General features: G+C 40.9%; 1 protein-coding gene and 1 long non-coding RNA gene across 2 annotated transcripts in view; one reads left to right on the top strand and one right to left on the bottom strand.

Moving 5' to 3' along the window:
* LOC149440351 (uncharacterized) overlaps window positions 1-23947 on the bottom strand; it is a 109076-nt gene that overhangs the window by 12412 nt on the left and 72717 nt on the right. The window lies entirely within an intron of this gene.
* The window catches only part of DMTN (dematin actin binding protein), an 81385-nt gene continuing 59126 nt past the window's right edge, over window positions 1689-23947 (top strand). Inside the window, exon 1 of the mRNA XM_089658715.1 lies at window positions 1689-1825. The gene's annotated coding sequence lies outside the window, so the exon portion shown is untranslated. The remainder of the gene's footprint in view (window positions 1826-23947) is intronic.

The raw sequence follows: 23947 nt of genomic DNA, 5'->3' as shown, positions 1-23947 counted from the left end.
GAGCGAACTATTGGCGCTTTATAAATACTGTATAATAATAATAATATTCCAACACATTGTCAGGGACAGGGCAAAGGCACATAGTGGTGTCCAGCAGTGTATCTGAAAACATTTTCAACTTTGATTGATAACATAGAAGAAGGCTGATCTTGCCCATGAAGTCACAGAGTGCGGTCTCACCCCACTGTTGCAAAAGTACATGGTTGAGGTGATTTATTAACATTGATCTCAAGCCAGGTACAAGATAGGCCAGCTCTCTGGATACTTTTTGCCCTTACAAGGATCTTTCTGTTGCCTATGTGCAGTAAGTGAAGAGAGAGAGAAGAAGAATAAAGAAGAGGGTTTAGGAGGGGAAGGGAAAACAAGAGCCTTGGGAACCAGAGAAAAAAGTGGTCATTGGTAATCAGCTCAGGGTAGAGCACTTCCTATGTTCAAGTCTAATTGACAGACAGTATATAATGGCTTTAAAATTTGCTGCCCCCAAGAAGACGATCCTGAAAGCCCACGGGGCAATATATGTAGAGTATCTGTCATTGTGTTGAGCCATTAATTCTTCTACTCTTTGTAAACAGCTCAATTCAGCACTCCATTCCTTCATAGTATGGGTGGAAGTTGATTCCCATTGTGTCGGAATCACATTCCTGGCAGCAAGGAGGAAAAAGAGGAGCAAACCTTCAAATCCTTCTTGGCTGCAGAAATGGGTCCCACTGCAAGGGTAGATTTTGTAAAATTCCTGGAGTTGGGCTTTAAAAGTTTAAAATTGGGCAAGATTTATTTAAAAGCACCACCAGGACAAGGTCCTTCAGCCACCAGGACAAGGTAAAATTGTACACATCTTATCCCCCCCGATTTGTGAACTACTTCAGCAGCATAGGATTCAGGTCTTGTCCCTTTTGCAGCCCCTTCTGCTGAAGTAGCCACGTCTGCCACTTCTTCTGCCTACCCCTCGGCCCGCCCTTGTTAAAAACAAAAACTAGTTTTTGGAAAATTGCAAATCGGTTCTTACTATCTTCATTCTCTGGTATTTTACAAACTATTGGAGTTGAAGAAACACAATTAAAACACACACACAAAATATTTTTTAGCCCTGTTTAGTAAATATGACATGATGACACTGTCCTAGTTTAGATATTGTGGCCCCTTGGAAAGGATTCCATCAACAGTGTTAGCTGAAAAAAATTTTTTTTCCTTGTTCTTGCATTAAGCATTGTATAATGAGCTGTAGCCTAGTGTTAGCAGCTGCATCTTAATCTATCATTTAGGGCAATTTATTTCGGGAAGTCTAATGTCTATGTGGATGTGGGCATCTGTGGATCACTGAAGCAATAATATTTACCTGTTTACATCCATTTTAATCTTCGCGCACACTGCGATGCTGCGCAGCCTTGGGCTGGGGGTTGGTACGACACCATTAGAAAGATTTACTGAGATGAAAGGTCATTTCAATGTGCCCTGCAATTAGGTTGCGAGAGGGGATGCAATATACTGCCAGCACCAGATTTGCAGCTGATTTGTACTCCAAGCGATTATTTTAATCTAAGACCGTATCTGCCCCCTTTTAGTACTACTGAGAGGATAATAGCATACAGCCAGAGGATGACTGTCAGCAGCAAGGTGAAACAATTGTTGTTGTGTGGAAATAAATGGTCTGGTGGCTGGGAGGAAGGGATGGAGATGTGCTGCAGGGAGGGGCCGCTGCTGCTCTGCAGGCAGGGAGGGGACCGGCCATCTCCCTGGTGATGCTGAGGATTAACTGTTACCATAGTTACAGAAGTCAGGAGCAGCAGATGATGCTGACAGTGCCTGTACTGCACGGGAACCTACGGTAACACCATGGTGGGAGAGGAGGGGGGCTGACAAGCATGAGGGGGTGGGCAGGGTGAACAGGGAAGAGTTGAGGGTGCGTAAAGGGGGTAACATGGGGAGGGAGGAGGAAATGTGACTGTGCATCTTGTGACTGCGTAACACTGAGCTGGGCCTGGCCATTGTGAAGGTATATATATATGTACTGTATATCCAGGTGTGTGTATACTTCCTTGTGCATAGTATGTCTAGACTTATACATCTTGATCATTTGTTAGTGTGACTGAGTGTGCAGATAAATCTAAATATTCACTTTGATAGATGGATGGTACATTACTGCAGACTGCATATAGCATCATTCTGATTAAAATATATCTCTGCAGCTATGGCATGAATGTGACTTCTAGAATCAGAGCAACATAGTGGTCATTGATACATATAAATTGGAAAATCAGATGACCATGAGCAACCTTGGCCATCCAGCTGCCAGGGAGCTGTAAATTCCAATGAAGGCTGGCAGGGAATTATGAAACTTGTAGTTCATCAGTAGAAACTATAGTCAAAGGTGAATCATGTATTTTTTCAGTATGTGTGGTGCATAGGATATGTATACAGGAGTGCACTTTTAGATTCTTATTTACAATGATTGTGGTCAGAGCATTATGTGTACACAAATGTGAGCATATGTGTATATGTACAAGCTACCTTCAGTAGATTAAATATAGCAGTTCCTAAACAGAAAGGTCTTCAGTGTGTGAGACGATGGACAGAGCTACTGGAGCAGACACGTGTGTCAAGGCACGAGGACATGTTGAGAAGTTGTCAGTTTATGAAAGTCCTATGGGAAGTCAATGAGAGCAGGAAGGGAGGTGCATGCACAGAATCAATGACAGATATGTGGTAGATGTATATGTATTATATGGGAATTAGTGCATCTTCTTCAATGCAAATAATAGATACATTAGACAAGTTAGCCTACAAGAATAATGAAAAAGCTTCTATTTGTATAAAAATACTCTAAAGTGGTATTAAACCCAAGAGCAAACATTTACTATATCACAGATTACCATTTCTTAGATGTGAAGGCTGTATTCATTTTCTTTTTTTAGGCATTCTTTCTTTTATTTTCATCTGGAAATCCAGCCAATAAGTCTATTTTTCGAACGAACAAGCTGTCCTGCAGATGTATCAGTTAGAGGGATGAGACAAACCATTTAACACTAGCGGGGATAATTACAATAATCAGCTTTTATTTATTTATGTAAAACTTTTATCTCAATTGGAAAAAATTGTTTGTTATAATTGATTATAAAATATTAGCTAGAGTTTGCCTTCAATTTGTTTGCGTATTTACAAGTAAATCTGCTAGGACATCTAACACTTCCCCTCCCACCTAGCCTAAGAATGCTGCTGTCCAAAGGTGCCCCCCTGCGCATTAATCCAGAGAGGGAACGCTAATACAGGAGATGTGTTACTGGCCAGGTCACCAGGTGAAAACAGAGGTGAAAAGCCTTTAACCATAGGCTCACACCTAAGCGTTTTCGGCAGCGTTCTGCGTTTTGCAGAAACGCAGTACAGTCCATTTAACATGATTTCCTATGGGACATGTTCCCACCTGTGTGTTTTCACCTGGTGCATTTTTTGGAACGGGTCAGGGACTTTTTTTAACGTAAAAAGTTGCGTTTTTGTTTCTATAGACTTCAATGGAAACGCTGCCAAAAAGAATGTATTGTGTTTTTGCTGCATTTTTATGTGTTTTTGCCATGTTTTTTATGTGTTTTGCATTTAAAATCTGCCTAGAAACAAGAAAAAATTTTAAATAATGCAAAAAAAAAGCAAAATGCATCAAAAACGCGTAAAAAATGCAAGTGCAAAAATGCAAAACGCAATGCAGAAACGGCTCAAATGCAACCTGTATAGGTGTTTACGTAGCCTAAAAGAAAACTAATGCAGCCCCTATATCTAATAATTGGTAAGCTGCAATATATTCCATTTTTTGTTTGGGGTTTAATACCACTTTACATTTCATAGGCTGCAGTAATGTGAGGATGCTGCTGAGAGCACAGTCTGTGATAACATCTGTATATGTTCATGAAACGCATTTGTGTGGATTTTCCTGTTCACAGGATGGTGACTATGACCCTGACATACCGAGAGACTCAGATCCCACTCTGAGAAGCAGTGGAGTCACCACTTTAATGACAGAAACATGCCATTCACACAAAGGAGAGATTTGCATTCTAGGTTGTGTGTGTGCTTTTTGCTCATACTGCCATAGCTGGGCAATGTTAACCATGATAAAAGTGATGCCATGATAAAATGTGAGTTTTCCCTGTTTCGGGCAACACTTTAAAATGATATTGTGTAATCTCCTCAGACACATTTATTTTGCTGGATGTTAGGTGCTCAAAACAGTATTAAACCCAAAAACAAAATGGTAATATATTGCAGTTTACTAATCCTTAAAGCGGAGCTCCATCCAAAAGGGGAAGTTCCACTTTAAGGACTGCTCCCACACTCCCCATTAAGGTTTGGCACCTTTGGGGGGCGGGGGGGAGCGGGTACCCAAATTTGACAGGTACCCGCTCCCACTTCTGGTCCGATCGCCTAGGGCGGGTGCCCACACTGAAAATGCCGGCCTCCTGGAATACAGGATGGCCGGTGAAACGGGCTGCAAGGGACACACCGCAGGACTGAGGGACAGGTAAGTGGCTGTTTTTTAAAAGTCAGCAGCTACAGTTTTTGTAGCTGCTGACTTTTATTTTTTGACAGGGTGAGTGGAACTCCGCTTTAAGCCCTGGTTCACAATGATGCGGTGTGGAATTTGCAGCATTTTCTGTGTGAATTCCGCACCACATCAGAATCGCACCCCCTTCATGGGAACCGCTGCAGGTGTGTATGTTAACAACACCCCGAAAGTGGTCTGTAAAACGCGCTGCAATGTGCAGAAACGGGTCGCAAAGGTGTGAATACCCATGTGATCTGATTCTAGTGTGGACCAAAAAAAGGGTCCTGCACGTTTTTGGTGTGGGTGTGGTGCGATTAGATTCATACAAAATGTATGGCTCCAATCGCACCGCGCACAAATCACATGTGATTTGCACAGGAATGTGGTGCAGTTCCTGTGCGAATCACATGCGATATACTGTGCCGCATATATGTGAACCCAGGCTAAAAGTGGTAGCTGCATTGGTTTTCTTTTTTTTTACCTTTACTTTCCTCTGGTGATCCAGCCATGAACACACTTACTGACTTAGGGTGTCTCCACTCTGGATGGAGAAACAATGGAGACACCTTTGAACAACAGCATCTGGGGAGTGGGTGGTATTGTTGTACTAGCAGAATTAGATGGGCTTAACTAACAAATTAAAGCCAACCTTCTAACTGCCACTTTTGCTGGACATAGAATTTGCAAAACCCACCTATTTATTCTCTAGGGCCTCTGCTTAAAAAAATATTGAATGTTTTGGGGTTCTAAGTAATTTTCTAGCACAAAATACTGATTGTTACATGTAAACAAAAGGTGGCAGAAAAGGCGGTCTGGAAGTGGAAATAACAGGATGAACAGGTGTCATTAAAGGAAAGAAGAAAAAGGCTGGGTTTAAAATTGCTTTAACTGTACATTAACTGCTCTCCGATTTTAACCACTTCAGTACCGGGCACTTATACCCTCTTCCTGCCCAGGCCAATTTTCAGCTTTCAGCACTGTCGCACTTTGAATCACAACTGCGCGGTCATGCAACACTGTACTCATATGTAATTTTTATTATTTTTTTTCACACAAATAGGGCTTTTTTGGTGGTATTTAATCACCACTGAGTTTTTTATTTTTTTCTAAATAAAACAAAACACAACTGAAACTTTTGAAAAAAAACACGCACTTTTCTTCGTTTCTGTTATAACATTTTGCACATAAATACAATTTCTTCATAAATTTAGGTCAAAATGTATTCTGCTACATTTTTATGGTGAAAATAATAATAATAATTGAATATGTATTTTTTTTTCAAATGGTTCTATTATTTTTTTTTTTACATTTTTTCTTTTTTTTTACTATTTTATTTTTCAGCACACTGTGACCAAAGCAATACAATGTTATCATAGTAAGATTGAACCAGGGGCGGACTGACAACTCATGGGGCCTCCGGGCAATAGGGGATCATGGGGCCCCTGTGTCCTTGCCCACACTCAAAGCACACCCAAAAAAGTCTATAAAAAGGTACCAGAAGCATTTCATGGGGCCCCTTACTGACCCCGGGCCCTCAGGCAGTGCCCAAGTGCTCGGATGGTCAGTCCGCCCCTGCATTGAACTACTCTGGGCAAGTGACCAGGATTTTTTTCTTTTTTAACACATTATGATTTCTAATACCAATGTATTCCATTGAAAATTGTAATCATTGTTACTGAATGAAACTGGTTCATTCAGTATTTTGTTCTGATTAGCTGTGATTGGGCAAGACTGATCACATGATACAGATGGGCTGTGATTGACCCTGTCTGTATCATGTGACTGCCTTGACCAGTCACAGCTAACAACATAATTGTAGACAATGGATGGCATGACAGGAAGCCATCTATTGTATACAATTGAGCTGTGATTGGTCACAGCAGTTACATGACACTGGCAACGGGCCGGTGAAGTGATATGCCATCAGCTGTGTCCTGTTGACACAGCCAAGGACAGATCGCACTGCTGCGGCTCGTTTTAACAGAACCTCATATGATGCCCAGTTACAACGGCGAGTGTCCTGCCCAGCCATCAATCTGCTGTAGGCCGGGCGGGAAGGTGTTAAGGAAAGTGCTCCCTAGTTAGGGTGATTTATTGATTTTGTTATGTAAAAGTATCATCCAAATGACCAGCAAAACAGTAATGATGTTTACTGAAGGGATGCGCATTACTGGACATGGAGGATGTTTACTGAACACGGGATGAATTGACTAAACAGAATATGTTGAAAAAAAGAATAACAGTCATTGAAGCTATCTCAGTAACAGGGATGTTTAGGAATACTCACCACACTTGCTTACTAGGTGGCAGCGCAATACAGTATAATAAAGTATCAGGAAAGTGCACTTGCAAAACAATGTAGCACAGACTAGAACAAATTCCGTTGCTTGTGGTTCCCTGGAAATTGGGGTTTACCATCTCTCTTGTTAGAAGTAGTGGGTCACAGGGAACTCCAGACAGGCTCCAAAAAGTTATGGCTGGAGGAGTGTTTGGTCTGGAACTAAGGGTGGCTGAAAGTAATGTCACCCCACTGGAAGGGCAGTATGCTGAAGCTAGTCTGTACAGTGACTGGGGCTTACAAGAAAGAAGCTCCTTGCTCTTGTGCTCACCAGCAGCCTGCATGTTGATTACAACACTAGAGGGCCTGATACCTGTTGAAAACTCATGTGCCCAATAATTGCTGTCCTCTCAGGCATGGTCCCAGAGCGTGGGAAAATCTAGTAGTTATATCCTCTGGGCATGTCCAGGGCTCTAAAGGGTTGATTTAATAAAACTGGAGAGTGCAAAATCTGGTGCAGCTCTGCTTAAAATCCGCCCCTTGAAGACGTCAAGTGATGAAACGCGTTGGGCCTGGCCTAGTGGATGTGATGTTGGAACGTTCCTCCCAGCTGTCGGCTGTTTGATCACAGTGCAGGAGGTTCGTCCCTTGGTTTTTCCCTTGTGGATGTGGCATTTTAGAGGCTGTCATTGCTGGTGTCGGCTAGACACCTTCTTTGTGAGTGCAATACTTTATTAATAAAATTTTACTGGTTTTAAACGTACTGCACCATCATATCTCTTCTTATTCCTCAAGCTTTGCCCATGTTATTGGAAGATCATTTGCTGCTTAGCTGTTCCATATGTGCTGATTGGATTACTATTGGTTGCTGTTCCTCTACTGGGATATCCTGCAGATCATTGCTCCCAGAGCAAAATGCTATCATGCTGGTTTATAATATAATCAGCATATAGCTCTGGTGAGTGTATTCATTTCATCTGGTGTCGGATTTGCACATAGGTGTTTATTTTCAAGATTGACATTAAGTTGATATTGGACTATCACTGTTATGGTGGCTGGACTTATGTTTATATTTATGAATTCATTTATTTTTATTATTTATCCTTGCATGTTTTGTGAATAATTAGTGCACTTTTTATTTGTACACTATTTTACCTTTTTTGGTTAGAGGTGCTGCTTATTTGATTTATTTTGCATTTTCTGTGGCACTTCTTATATCTGCTACATAAAATCCAGTCAGCTTTTTTGAAAATTTTTATCAAAGCATAACCACTTGCCCTCCAGAGGATTTACCCCGCTTCCTGACCATTTTTCCCACAAATAGAGCTTTCTTTTGGTGGTATTTTTTGTGATATAAACAAAAAAAATCAACAATTTTGCCAAAAAAAATTATATTTTTTACTTTTTGCTATAAAACAGCCAGTAAAAAAAAATTAAAATAAAATTTCTTCACAAATTTAGGCCAAAATGTATTCTGCTACATGTCTTTACTTAAAAAAATTCCAATAGGTGTAAATTAATCAGTTTACATGAAAGTTATAGCGTCTACAAATGGGAGTATATATATATATGTATATATTTTTTACTAGTAATGGCGGCGATCAGCGACTTATTGCGGGACTGCGGCGGTCATTCTAAACTCTGGGTGGGAACTGTCACTGACATCCCCAGTGACACTAATACAGTGATCAGTTCTAATAAAAAGCACTGTCACTGTACTAATGACACTAGGCAGGAAGGGGTTAACATCTGGGGCAATCAAAGGGTTAACAGTATGCTGTGTGTGTTTTACTATGTAGACAAGCTGCTTTGTATTGCTCTGCTGTGCAGAGCAATACAAAGCAGCCTGTTTGTGCTGACAGGGGAGAGATCTGTGTTGTTTACATCAATCGGTGGCCGGGACCAGGTGATTGACATGCCAAGGAGCCAATAGTGGCACGGGCAGGGAGCATGTGCGCACACCCCCTACATACGTGATGTTGTACATCCCTGCCACCCTGTAGCAGTACTTCTGCTATAAGGCGGTTGGGAAGCAGTTAACTAAACAAGCTGAAGTTAGAAGCTGATTGGGTACCATGCACAGCTGCACTAGATTTTGCAGTCTTCACATTTAGTAAATCAACCCCTAAGGCAGGCCATACATTGGTCGAATTCTGAACAACATTTGTTTAGAAAATCAGAAATGTTGTGCATTTTGTAATCTGATGGTGCCACCATTGAATTCAAAATTTGACCAACCAAGCCTTCAATTTCATCTCATGTTGCTATAGACAAGAATTTTAATGGCTGCAATCTTCTTTTCTTTCCAGGTCACAGCTCATGCTCATTTCTTTTTTGATTATATTTCTCACACCGTTCTCCCATCATTGATTAGAAATGTATTTGTTTTTCCAAAAATTTCCAACAAACCACTCAAATTTGATGGCCGCATGAAAATCAGGCAATGCTGCGAAATTTGAACAAGAATTCTTAGTTACGATTTTGAAGGAAAATTCTTTCAGAATTCAACCCATGTATGGCCTTCATAAGGGATGATGGGAACCTGGGGCACTGAGGCAAATGGAGTCTGTCGATAAGGAAGGAAAATAAAGGGGCACTCTTCTACAGTTTCAGAAGGTCTCAATTTTAAGACAACTTCCTGCTTTTTAATTACCCAGAGGGTCCCATGCAAAAACAATGAGGTTTGGTGATAATTATTTAGTGTGCACACTCTGAGAGCTCATAGTTTACACTGGAAATACACTGGAATAATTCCTAGCAGCAGACAAATTAACGCAACCATAAAGTCAAAAACGTACTTTTGTCACTCCCCCTTGCTGCTGCCCTATAAAAAGAAAAGTCTTTCACTGGATACTTACCTTCTTAAGGTTTGGTCTTCTCAGAAAAAAATACAGTGGATATAAAAGGTCTACACACCCCTGTTAAAATTTCAGGTTTCTGTGATGTAAAAAAATTAGACAAAGATAAATCATTTCAGAACTTTTTGCACGTTTAATGTGACCTATAAACTATACAACTCAATTGAACAACAAACTGAAATTGTTTAGGTGGAGGTAAGTAACAGAAAAATAATATGGCTGCATAAGTGTGCACACCCTTAAACTAATACTTTGTTGAAGCACCTTTTGATTTTTACTACAGCACTCAGTCTTTTTGGGTATGAGTCTATCAGCATGGCACATCTTCACTTGGCAATATTTGCCCACTCTTCCTTACAAAAACACTCCAAATCTATCGGATTGCAAGGGCATCTCCTGTGCACAGCCTTCTTCAGATCACCCCACAAATTTTCGATCAGATTAAGGTCTGGGCTCTGGCTGGGCCATTCCAAATCTTTAATCTTCTTCTGGTGAAGCCAGTTCCTCTTCATGTTCAGCTTCCTTGCAGAAGTCTGAAGGTTTTGTGCCAATATTGACTGGTATTTAGAACTGTTCATAATTCCCTCTACCTAAGGTCCCAGTTCAAGCTGAAGAAAAACAGCCCCAAAGCATGATGCTCCCACCACCATGCTTCACTGTGGGTATGGTGTCCTTTTGGTGACATATCTTTTGGAATCATGGCCAAAATGTTCAACCTTGGTTTCATCAGACCATAACACATTTTCCCACATACTTTTGGGAGACTTCTGATGTGTTTTTGCAAAATTTAGCCAGGCTTGGATGTTTTTCTTCATAAGAAAAGGCCTTGCCACTCTACCCCGTAACCCAGACATATGAAGAATACGGGAGATTGTTGTCACATGTACCACACAGCCAGTACTTGCCAGAAATTCCTGCAGCTCCTTTAATGTTGACCTCTTGGCAGCCTTCCAGACTATCGGTTTTCTTCTCATCTTTTCATTAATTTTGGAGGGAGGTCCAGTTCTTGGTAATGTCAATGTAGCGCCATATTTTCTCCACTTGATGATGACTGTCTTCACTGTGTTGCATGGTATATCTAATGCCCAGGGGTAGACTGATCATTTGGAAACTAGGGCACTGCCCGAGGGCCCGGGGTCAGTAGGGAGCCCTATGAGATGCCCCTGATACCTTTTTCATAGGCTTTTTTGAGTTTAGGCAAGGACACAGGGGCCCCATGATCCCCTATTGCCTGGGGGCCCCATGAGTTGTCAGTCCGCCCCTGCTAATGCCTTTAGTTTTTTATGTTTACTTCCCCCCCCTAAAAGATTTCAATTGAGTTGTACAGTTTATAGGTCACATTAAAGTGGAAAAAGTTCTGAAATGATTTATCTTTGTCTCATTTTTTTTACATCACAGAAACTTGACATTTTAACAGGGGTGTGTAGACTTTTTATATCCACTGTAGGTAGGTCACTGGTATATCTGGGGAAGTTGCAAAAGAACATGTGGGTGGCAAACACAACTTAGAGTCCTTTCATACTGATGCATTTCTGAGGTTTTACCTTGCTGAAGAAACTAAAAGACAAACATTCCCTTTTAAATCTACTGTGCTTCGGGTGCTGTGCATTTTAAAAAGCCCTGTTTGCAGCACCTTTGGTAAGGTGAAATTAATAGAAAACATGGCAAAAGTGCATAAAAAATGCACCAGTGTTGCCTTTTTTGTGCATTTTTTGAGTCCAAGCTCTCAGGTGCATGCTGGGTAATAGACACCCAGAAAACACACCAAAAATGCACTGGAAATGCATTACAAAAAATGCAGCAAAAAAATGCAGCAAAAATGCATATGCATTTTTATTGCTTTTTTTCATTGGAGCAGTGTGAAAGCAGTCTTAGAATTTCAAGATGTTGAGAATCAGTCAATTTCCACCCGGAAGCTGTCAGGATGATTAGTGCAATGTGGATGTACAAAAATGTGACGATAGTGCACTAGTTTGTGAGGTCCCAAATTGTAAAGTAAACTTTGATCTGATATGAATGAGCCTCTTTAATCAGATATTTAATAAACCACAAATAAGTAACACACTAATGGGGGATACTAGTGATACATGGGATTTGTGTACATTAGCATGGATACTTACCTGTCTCCTGGTGCGTGGTTCTTCTGGATACAACCAAGGAGTCTATCAATGCCTGTGTCTAACACAGAACCTACTCACAGAGACTAAAATAATAATAAAACAGTGACTAGTCGGACCAGGAGGGAGCCATATCCAGAAGAAAGGTAAGCAGAAGACCCTCCACCCCACCTAGCATCCCTCACACAAAAACCCCCTCAACATCCCTCTCCTCCAACCTCGCCACTGTCCAGGCCTCCACCCCACCTAACATTCCTCAAGGTTCTGTCCTCGGGCCCCTTCTCTTCTCCATCTACACCTCCTCCCTTGGCCAACTTATACACTCTCACAGCTTCAACTACCATCTCTATGCCGATGACACGCAAATCTATCTCTCTACCCCTCGGCTTACCCCTTCAGTCTCCACCCAAATCACTAGCCTACTGAACAACATATCGGATTGGATGTCACTCCACTTCCTCAAATTAAACCTTTCCAAAACTGAGCTCCTAGTTTTCCCCCCAGCCCACGCCCCCCCCCCCCCCCGCCCCCGACTTCTCCATCACGACCAACAATGCCACCATCAGTCCCACCCCCCATGCCAGAGTACTAGGTGTCATCCTAGACTCCAATCTGTCTTTCCAGCCCCAGGTCCAATCACTGACAAACTCATGTACACTCCACCTATGCAACATCTCCAAAATACGTCCGTTCCTAACCCTGGAAACTACTAAGCAACTCATTCACTCCCTTATCATATCACGACTTGACTACTGTAACTCCCTCCTCACCAGCTTACCACACCACAGGCTATCCCCACTTCAGTCTATCCTGAATACTGCGGCCAGACTCATCCACCTTACTAACCGCTCTGTATCTGCCACCCCCCTCTGCCAATACCTCTACTGGCTTCCGATTGCCCAACGCATAAAATTCAAATTACTAACATTGACGTACAAAGCTGTTCATAACACTGCCCCAAGCTACATCACCGACCTGATATCTTTATACCACCCAAAACGTACTCTCCGCTCCTCACAAGACCTCCTACTCTCTAGTTCCCTGGTCTCCTCCTCCCATGCCCATCTCCAGGACTTCTCCAGGGCTTCCCCCATCCTCTGGAACTCCCTACCCCAATCCATCAGACTATCACCTAATCTCCTCTCCTTTAAGCGCTCTCTGAAAACCCATCTCTTCAGGGAAGGCTACCCCGCCCTCAACTAATTGCTGATCTCCTCCACTCTTCCTACCACTCCATCCCCCACAGCTATTTCTTTCTGTACCACTATCCCCTCCCTCCTAGATTGTCTGTCTGGACAGTGCTCATTGGCACTTGCGCTGATCACATGCACTCTCCTAAGAAAAAAAAAAAAAACCTCTCTAGCAATACACACCAAACTGAGCATGTGCATGTGACTACGGATTCAGTCTGTATCAGGTGGTCATTTCAACAAGAGGATTGGCAGAGAAGAAAGGATCAAACAGACTTTTTACACAATGCAAAGTATTAACCCCTTAGGTTCCACAGTGACTATAGCAAGCATGTTTTATTGCATACACAGAATGATTTTACTGTTGTGGGTTTAGTAACACTTTAAAAAAAAAGCATTTTATATAGAATGTAAAGATAACGTAGAATGATTGGTTATACAAGTGTTATAAAGCTAATTATAGCAGAAGTATACCACCCGTGAATTCCCAAACCTATATAAAACCGTAAGACTTGTTTGGTGGCCTCAACACTAGGAGCCCTGATGATTTTCTATCCATCTTTGGCTCATTCTCTCCCTTTACATGACTGCTAGTACTGGCCTCTAAAGGATTGACCTTCTTGGACCCGCTGGAGCAAGTTCTTACACAGCAAACATTTCAGACTGTCAAGAAAAGTATATTAAACTAATATTATGCCGGGGGGCAGTAACTCAGTTTTGTTTGTATTGTTATGATATAGAGTTGCACACAGGAGGTAAACTAGTGAGACACTTCCACATAATTACAGTTCATGCTGTTATACTGTGTAATGTTGTGTATAGTGAATGTATGTGGTTCTGTTAAAGAGCAGGGCACTGTTATGTGTGTGACCTCGGTTATACAAATAGAAGTGAAGGTGCAGTCTACATCCAATGGAGATAGATAAAACCACTTTCATAAGACTTTTGGACTTGTTCAATAATAAGCTCCTATTTTTAAGGCGAATGTATTTTGATTTTGTATAGAATTGTTTCTTTATCATAGTCAGGACTTAAAAATGAACTATGGCCTCCCATAAAAAAATATGTGGTTCAGAACTTAACTGTAAGTGCATCTGCCATCTGTTGCTGAAACTCTCAAACTGTGAGCTGCAGTGTCTGGGAGGGGAGCATATGAGGCACAATAAAAGGAAGATTAAGCTCACTTAGGGTAAAGAAAGTAGTTTTATTTAAAGCGGAACTTCACCTCCCAGGGCATGTTACCTCTCATCCACCCCTTCTCTCCTCTGCTGCATGTGCAAGTCATTCATCTAGGTCAGTGGTCTCCATACTGCGGCCCTCTGCTTGCCTTTATCTGGCCCTTGGTGCACTATTCCTCCCACTGACATTATCAATGGGGTATTATTCCTGCCACTGACACCAAAAGTGGGGCACCATTCCTCTACTGACACCAATGATGGGGTATTATTCCTCCCACTGATACCAATGATGGGGCACTATTCCTCTACTGACACCAATGGTGTGGCACTATTCCTTCCACTGATACCAGTGATGGGACACTATTCCTCCCACTGATACCAGTGATGGGACACTATTCCTCACACTGATACTGTAATGGCAACTTTGAGAATACCAGGTAAAACTCCAGACACGAACTTGAGGAAAACAAACTTTTTATTAACCAGCGCTGGTTGAGACTTAGCAAGGACTCGTGTCTGCAAGCTAAGTGCCTTGAAAAGCATCTCACAGGGTATACATATCAGCAATTACGTCACAATGCATATATTTCCTCTTTCACTTTCTGCACATTCAAAAGACTTTCTAAGCAATTCAAAATATGGCCTTGCTACATAATTTATCTCCAGCTAAAAATAAGAGTACCAGCTACAGACTGGAACACATTACTTCACAGGAAATAAAGGAGAGGGGAAGTGAGCTGATGACCTTGCAAACAGAGGCTGTTAGAAATGTTAAAGTTTAAAGGCGAAGTCTGCAATATTTGGGTGCTGCCACAATACCAATGAAGGGTCATTATTCCTCTCAATGATACCAACAATTGGGCACTATTCATCCAACTGACACCAATGGGTCATTGCTCACTCCCACCAATGCCAGGATATTTTCTACTCCCACTGGCCACAGTCCAGCCCCCATAAAGTCTAAAGGATAGTAAACTGGCCCTTTGATTAGAAAGTTTGGTGACCCCAAACCTATGTGAATGACATGCACTTTGCCTGGTTCCCCTCCTCTTTTCCCAATGAACAACTATGCCTCCTGGGATGTGAGACAATGTGTCCCAGGAGGAATAGTTGTTCACTGGGAAAAGGGGGGGGGGCAGGCGGCACCTCATCGGTGAAGCCATCGGCTTAACCCGGGAAAGCGAGCAGCTTATCAATGACATCACAGAAGAAGATGGCGGCTTGGAACTGAGAGAGGTCCAGAGACAAAGCGGATCTCAAGAGGACAATGCTGGATCCACTGGGCCGGTGAGTACTTTCAATGTGCAGGACCTGCAACCAGGTAAGTAGGGGTAAAAAAAAGGGGAGGTTGGGGAGTCTAAGTCCTAAAGTTCTACTTTAAGGCTTGTAAATCGCATAGTGCCTGGGATTTGAGAAATGTTTAGATTATCACACGGTAGCCTTTAAATGTTCTTTAAAAGAAAGATACATACATACATAAGCATGTATGTAATATATAATAGTCATGTGAATATAAAATATTGCATGTTATTATTTAGTACTCTTCATTTGAGACAGAAAGTGGAGCTTTGGGTTCCTTTTCAAATTTAAAGTGTAACTAAAGGCAAAAGTTTTGGATATAGTGGAGAGGGATTAGAAAACCTGTCAGGTGTTTGTTGCTGTCTGAGCCCCCATTAGGGAGATTCACCCTCTCTATTTGTACTATTTATCATAATCAGCAAAAGTGAAAGTAAAAGAAAATTCCACATTTTGGGTTGACATCAGAACACTAATAGAGGGGAAATCTTCCAATGGGGACACTAATTCTGATGACCCTGGTGACACCCCAGGATTTCCTCACTTTTGAGGAATTTCCTCACTTCCTGTATTGGCTATGGGACAGGAAGTGAAGAGAAATCTGCCCAATGGGACACAGATGACAAAAAAAAAGATGAGTCATAACCCTCCCAAAATGAGAAACAAAGTATTGCTTTTAGTTACACTTTCATAGCCTCCCTACTCACTTTGATGAAAAAAGGCCTGTTTATAGATGTCAATAAGTCAGAGTGGGGACTCAGCATTTATCATGTCTACAATTTAAAGCATAAGTTCACCTTTCAGAGCAGGATACACCCATAATTCAGGTGTAATGTGTAACATGTAAAAAATCAGCAATAGGAATGCGCTAAATATATATCAAAATTAACATCATAAATATATGTGTAAAAAGTCCAAACATAAAAAACTTTTTAGTGAAAATAATCCATAAATTTCGTGTATATAAGTGTACAAAAGAAAGTCCAACACCACAAAGAACAGAAAATTTTTTCTTCTTTAAACATATAATTCCACCGTGCTTTATCCACCACCAAATGAATGGAATGAACTCACCAGAGCTCAATGCTGATTAGATTATAAATCAGCACAAGCGCGTTTGCTCTGGGAGCGATGAGTAAGTAGATCATGAAGTAGCACTCTATAGTATAGACACTTCCAGATAGCAGGAACAATACTCTGCAGTGATTTTGAGGTATAGCCAAGACTCCTTATACAACGATCATCCTCCAATTGTATAGTAAAATCACTCAAAAATAAAGAAAAGGCATGATGGTGCAGCAAGTAAGAACCATTTAAAACTTTTATTTCAATTGCATCCTACTCACAAAATGAAGTGTCCACCTGACACTGGTATAGCAAGCGATCAAGTATACGGAATGGACGAGCATAATCAGCATTGAGCTCTGGTGAGTTCATTCCATTCATTTGGTGGTGGATAAAGCACGGTGGAATTATATGTTTAAAGAAGAAAAAATTTTCTGTTCTTTGTGGTGTTGGACTTTCTTTTGTACACTTATATACACGAAATTTATGGATTATTTTCACTAAAAAGTTTTTTATGTTTGGACTTTTTACACATATATTTATGATGTTAATTTTGATATATATTTAGCGCATTCCTATTGCTGATTTTTTACATTTTACCAATAGTTTGGGTTAAAGGTTTGCTGCTGGAGAGGATTGATATTGTTGATTGGCGCTTTCTTTTTTTGTTTTTCGTAATGTGTAACATGCTTCAGACTTGCCCCCTGCCCCCCGACCCCCCTTCCTCCCTGTGACAGTGGGCAGAGGATTTTCTCCCCACATCCGCTGTCACATTTTGAAAATAGAGCAGCTGTGTGGGGCTCCGCTCACATATACACATAATTAATTCACAGCTGTGAATGAGAGAACCACCATTGCGTTTAACAACTTGTAGTTCTCAATGAACTGCGAGGGTGCTGATGAGCACTCTCGTACTTCATTCACCTTGCAGCTTGTAAACAGACAACCTGTATCAGAGGTACAGGCTGAACGATGCAGGGTTGTCTGCAGGAGCCTGACATTGCACCCCTGATCAACTGATCATATGTGCAGGCTCCTGAGGGAAAAAATAATAAATGCACATTTTTTCCCTGAAAAAATATGTGCGCTTTTTATTTTTTCCCAGAAGGTGAACTTAGCCTTTAAGTCAGGCAAATTTTATCTCTAAGCAAATGCTGTCTGTTGTGATGTCTCTTTATATATAAAGGAGGCCAGTAAAATAGTTGAACATTTAAGGCACTCCAATAACATACAATTTTTTCATAAAAGCAAGTTATTCTGTGTTTGTACAATTATACACTAAAAAATATGTAAAAATATAACTACAATAGCCCAATAACAAAAAATTTCCTTATCACCCTTTATAGTTAATTAACTAGTTCCAGGCTTTGGGTGTGCTAGACATGCCCAAAAAAAGTCATCATTGTACACAGGATGTGTGTGGCACATCCAGTGTATTTGCCCTGTTGCTGGGACCCCTCACAGTATACAGCAAATGTCAGCTTTGATTAATCAAAGCCAGGATTGCTGCATGGTCAGAGCAGGTGTCGGCAGCTGTAGCTGTCAAAAAAAGCAGCCTGAATCAGTGTTTATAAAACACTGTCAAAACGGCGAGACAGTGACTTTTCTACAGTGTCTGTATGTTGAGATCACCCTGAATGGGGTTGTATACCTTGGTATAGTACCGTTTTAGTTTTTGAATTAGTTACTTTATGAATAACACTGCTCAAGACACAATATAGAAAGATACAAAGTAACACAATGTTACTTTTGTATAATTTTGTTCATTTCTGTTAATTTGGTTACATTTCTCCTCCGTTTAGTAACCATTGACACCAATGCTGCAGAAGTCATTATGTTATCAATGTAAAGGGCAGTCTACCTTTTACAATTAGTACTTAAAGGATAAGTTCACCTTTTGGACAAAATTTATAAATGCACAATTTTTTAGCAGGTAAAAAAAATGTGCATTGTTTAGCAGGTTCAGCAGGTTGAAGCTTCACAGCGCAGGCAGCAGGACAGGTAAGTATCAGTTATTTTCTGTCCACGGACATTTTTTTAAAGGTTTTTAATCTAACAATCTAGAGTTGCTTCAAGAGTGAAAAACTTTTAATTGAATAAAACAATTTGTGACCCTATCCCTAATGGATATGTGACCTATGAATTTGCCATTTTTGTAATGTCTTACCGATATGTAAAATCAATGATGGAATTATTATTAAATATCTTATATCTGTGTATATATACTGCATAAATTTGAATGATGGCTTCATCCATTATTCATGAATTGCTGATTGACATTTTATTTATTTATGATTTTGTCCAGTCTGGTGGATTACATCAAATTTCTATAATGATTTTTACTCTTTATTTTTATGGACAATGTAATGATATAGGATTGTGTAAAGATACATACAAGAGCTGAGAATTACAGTTTAACACATATAAACTACATTTGTGTGGACTAGTGGGCCATGCTTTATTAATATTTTATTCAAATTTATTAAAGTGTTTAATTATTTATAACAGGTATTTATATAGTGCCAACAATTTAAGCAGTGCTTTTCATATTGTACATTTACATCAGTCTCAAGGGACTTACAGTCTAAGGGCTTCACATCACGCATATACATACTGGGACCAATTTAGACAGGAGACAATTAACCTACCAGTATGTCCTTTGAGTGGAGGAGGTAACCCACACAAGCAAGGGAAGAACATGCAAACTCCATGCAGATAGGGTCCTGCATGGGATATAAACCAAGGACCATAAGCCACTGTGCTGCCCCATAATAATAAAAAAAAAGGTGGAACAGTTCAGTTATGATCAGCCAGAAGTGCCAGAGCTCTCTCAGAGATTTTTTTTTTCTGCTTTCAGTCTCTGTGTTTTTTTTTTGCTTTCAGTCTAAGCTGGTTATGCAGTGCTTTACAATATAAAGGGAGACAGTACAATTACAATACAGTTCAGTACAGAAGGAACAGGTCAATTCTGTTTCCATTGTCCTAGATCTATACCCAACCACTAGAACTTCCTCCATAGCTAACAGACCCACCTTGTAACCTCTAGTACCTGATATCCCCGACCCTCAAATCTCCTTTTCTTCACCTAAGTCCCCAAACCTCTTGTAATCCCCTCCACATTATTTCTCCAGTCATCTCAGTGAAATGATTTAATTCTACATTTGGATGTGGCTAATTTGCCCCTACAGGCCCCCAGTAGGACAGTCCAGATTGAAACCACAACCTCTGCTATCCCTGTTCCTAGCTTACTGTGTATACTGCTTATCCTGTCAATTTCCAGTGCAGTGAAAGACAGTACAGACAGTTCTTATAAAGGATACTTTGATGCCTAAGACAAGATATGCACTAGAGCCACTGCAATATATACACATAATCAGTTTGCCTGCATATTGTTTTTAGCTGAACATACTGTAAAATACCATCAGACCTGGGTGGAAGATCCTGACCCACTCAGGTGACGATCTCTGTGCTGGGCAGGGCAGCAAATCCTCACCCAGTGTAGGAATTTACTGCTCCTCATTCCAGGCTGCTACTGAACAGAGGAAAATATCACACATCTGAAATCACATATCCTGTATTCTGTAGGTGTGAGTCTCATAACATTTATATCAACCACATCCTTGCAATTCTACTAATATTATAAATTGTTTTATGAATCTATCATACTTAAGCAGCCCTTTCAAAGAAAGCATACAAGTTCACATTTCATTTCATTTTGGGCCATGGAGCTTACAGTTCAATGATGGCTGTTTACAGGTAATCCTCACACTAAAAGTGAGGAAAAGTAAAAAATTTATCTCCGAGTGATCCATATGCTACTAAAAGCCATGTTAGTCTTCTTCACACTTTAGTTGATACATAGGTATAGTGCACATGATATGAATGCTTCTAAAATAACTGAAGCTCTATAAGGGTTCATGTACATTGCAGCTGATAAACTGACATTCAGGACTTTTTCTGCGTTTTTTTTTCAGCAGCCCCTGAACTCTCCCTAATGTTTTCCTATGTGTCCATGTACACTATGTCATTTACAGGCAATTGAGTTTACAGGCATTTTTTTTAATGCACCAAACTTGCATTCAGGGGTAGATTTTATCAGCGTTTCAAACGCCAAACGCTTGTAAACATGAGCAAACATGGCTAACCGCATTTATAAGCATTTGCGTTTAGAAGCATTTTTTTAACTGTTCCATATCCAAATTCTGTCCAGATCCTTTTTTCATCATCAGAAATGCATGCAAAGCATTTTCCATGTATTCAAATGGACCTAGCACACCAGCGCAATCAGTTTCAGGTTTTGCGCAAAGGAAAAAATGGTAGAACGTGCCGCATTATGCTCATGATGGGATCCTTAGTGAATACAACTAGAAAAGACAGGTCATCTCAACACATACTGCTCTCTCTGCTTCTGCTCTCTCTATTTCTCTCAAAATGTCTGAAATAGTTATTTTTTTACTGTTTTTCAGTGCATTCTGCGCATTTTGGAAGGTCTCCTGATGTTATCTTTAAAAACACTTCTAAACGCAAACGCACATAAAAGCGCATAAACGCGGTATGCAAACGCGGCTAAGCAGACGGTTTTTAACCTACATTTTCCAGCAGTTTCCATCGTTCAGAGGTGTTTTCCAAACGTTCTGTGTGTACATGGAGCCTAAGACAGTCACAGGCAATGCTTTAATCTGTGCTTTTTAAGCTTTGTATGGTGACCTCAACCCTTCTGTAAAGTGGATGAGGGATATATCCCATCCATCAAAGAAAAATTATCTTCTGGTAATTGGCAGAAATTGACTCCAACACAAAAAAATTTAGAAATTCCAAGGGAATTACAAAATCCCTGTCCAGTATTATATCTAAGCCTTGGTATTGTCAATGTATATTTGTACAGGCATGAACACATCATGCAGCATGGAAGCAGTTCAAACTCTTGTTTTACAGTGCTGACATCCTGAATTATATTCCAATGTAAACTACATGGAGTTTGTGCGTTTGCTTTGTGTCTGTGTGTGCTTCCAACCATAGGAAAAAAAAAGTATACATGGAGGTGACCTGTCCCAAGTCAATTTCCTACACTGCCATGTGCAGTCCCAGGTCTGTGCTGGGAAAGGAGACTTGAGTGCAAAACTACAGTAGCCGTACACATCAAAATTAAGAAATGATTGCTTCATGTGCCCAGTAATATAAAGGAAACTTGCACATATAGAAATTTACATTTGTCAGTGCCAGAGATATAATGGGGAGAATTTAGCATTTTAGGTAAAGATATTTGTGTTATCTTGAATCTATATCCAAAACCATGGAAAGCTGGCTACTTCTGGCAGAGGCAGTCTGGTACAGTAAGGGCTCATTTACACTTGCTGTGACTTTAGCACAGATTAGAGCACCTACCACTTCAACATGCTTTTTTGATGTGTTTTTGATGCTTCTTTGATGCTTTGGTGGTGCTTTTTTTGAAGCTTTAATGAAGCTTGGCAAATGCCCTGTGTGTGTTTTGATCATTAGCTACTACCGGTACCCTTGTTCAGCAGATCTCCAGGTTATTAGTGCCCTCAGCTCTGCTGATCCCCCGCTCAGTAGTAACCCCCAGCTCTGCTGATCCCCCACACAGTAGTAACCCTAAGCTCTGCTGATCCCCTGCTCAGTAATAACCCCTAGCTCTGCTGATCCCCCACGCAGTAGTAACCCCCAGTTCTGCTTATCCCCCACTCAGTAGTAACCCCCAGTTCTGCTGATCCCCCACTCAGTAGTAACCCCCAGTTCTGCTGATCCCCCACTCAGTAGTAACCCACAGCTCTGCTGATCCCCCCGCTCTGCTAATCCCCCACTCAGTAGTAACCCCCAGCTCTGCTGATCCCCAACTCAGTAGTAATCCCCAACTCTGCTGATCCTCTGTTTTGCTGATCCTTTTCTCTCTCTGTTCTCCACTTACCTCCCACTATGTTGCTCCCGCACTGTGCACCACATGTGACATCGCTAGTTTCTCATGCTCCAGTCCGCCAACTCTGCTGATTTTCCACTGCTCAGTTCTCTCTCTCTTTGGTCCCCACTCACATGCTGCTATAGCATTCCCATGTTGCACACCACATGTGCCGTCTGCTAGTTGCTCGACTCTGGCCCAGACCCCACTTAATTTCCTGCTGCTCCACATAGCACACCAGATGTGACGTCTGCACCAGACACTCTCATAATATATACATATGAACCGAAAGTTGATTGCTGGTGATGTCTTTCCGGTTCGCTTGTTGGTTTCCCAATGCACTCTGGGATATCTCATACCTGCAGTACCTCCAACATAAAGTAAAGCTAACTCTGAATAAAAGCCCCTCAAAAGCTGCAGCTGCTGTTAACAAGCTTTGTCATAGGCTTCTATGGAGGCTTTGGAGGCACTTGAAGCACCAAGAAAGTGACATGTGTACAATTTTTAAAGCAAAGCAAATGCAACGTGGGAGCAGGACTGAAAGCTTACCATTTTATTTAGTGACAGGTGCTTTGATTGGCATTCAGAGTGCTTTAAAAAAGCGTGTCCAGTGCCACATTTTGATGCAAGTGTAAACGAGCCCTAGTAGTTACTTGTTTATTATAAATGAGAATTATGAAGAATAAGGTGTTCTGCTACATAAATGAGGTATAGTCAGAAGATTTCCAGTTATAATTCACCTGTAGGTTAGTCATGGTTATAACTATTTGTCTCACAAAAAGCATAGTGATATTTGTAAAATAGCATTTACTCTATAATGGACAATTACTCTATTAAAAACTATATATCATGTGATCCAATATACCATATGTTATGTTTTATTGAGCAGTTACTGTATATGTCCTACAGATAAAGGCTTTGCCATAATCTCTGAGTCATGAACAAATAATGACCCCAAGGAATTTGTCCCATGCTCCCCTTTGCCAGTCTTGCCAAGATTAGTCTTTCACAAACAGGATCCTGTCAACTGTAAAAGTGTTACCACGTTTATATTTGTTTATACAGCATCTCAGGGAATCAGACATGGTATATGAAACACGAAGAGAACCAGTCACTATTAGGCATTTGTAGCAATCGGTAATTATAGGAAATAAGTATGTGTCCTCTTAATGACTTGGATTTTCTCCCAGGAGCAAAAATGTCATGTCAATCTTGGGCAATAGGGCCTCTGTAGGGGCTGGCTCATCCCTGGCCTGAGCTCAGGGCTAATAAACTAGCACACTCCTTAGTTTGCTGGAAAAGGCTAAAACTGCCAATAAAAAAAACCTTTCATTTTATTTCATGTTATCCTGATAGCACTTTGGTAATATGCCATGTTTAGTGTCTGTTTTTACCACAGGGTCTTACTGCTCTAACAGGGAGATAATACACGTTAATACCCTGAAAACCCATCTCTTCAGGGAAGCCTACCCCGCCCTCACCTAACAGCCGATCTCAGCCACTCCTCCTACCACTCCATT

The sequence above is a fragment of the Staurois parvus genome, unplaced genomic scaffold, assembly GCF_062004578.1.
Source record: "Staurois parvus isolate SC_StPar_1 unplaced genomic scaffold, SC_StPar_1.0 ptg001090l, whole genome shotgun sequence".
NCBI classification, from domain to species: Eukaryota; Metazoa; Chordata; class Amphibia; order Anura; family Ranidae; genus Staurois; species Staurois parvus.
The sequence above is the reverse complement of the archived record's forward strand: the minus strand, read 5'-3'. Positions and strand labels throughout refer to the sequence as shown.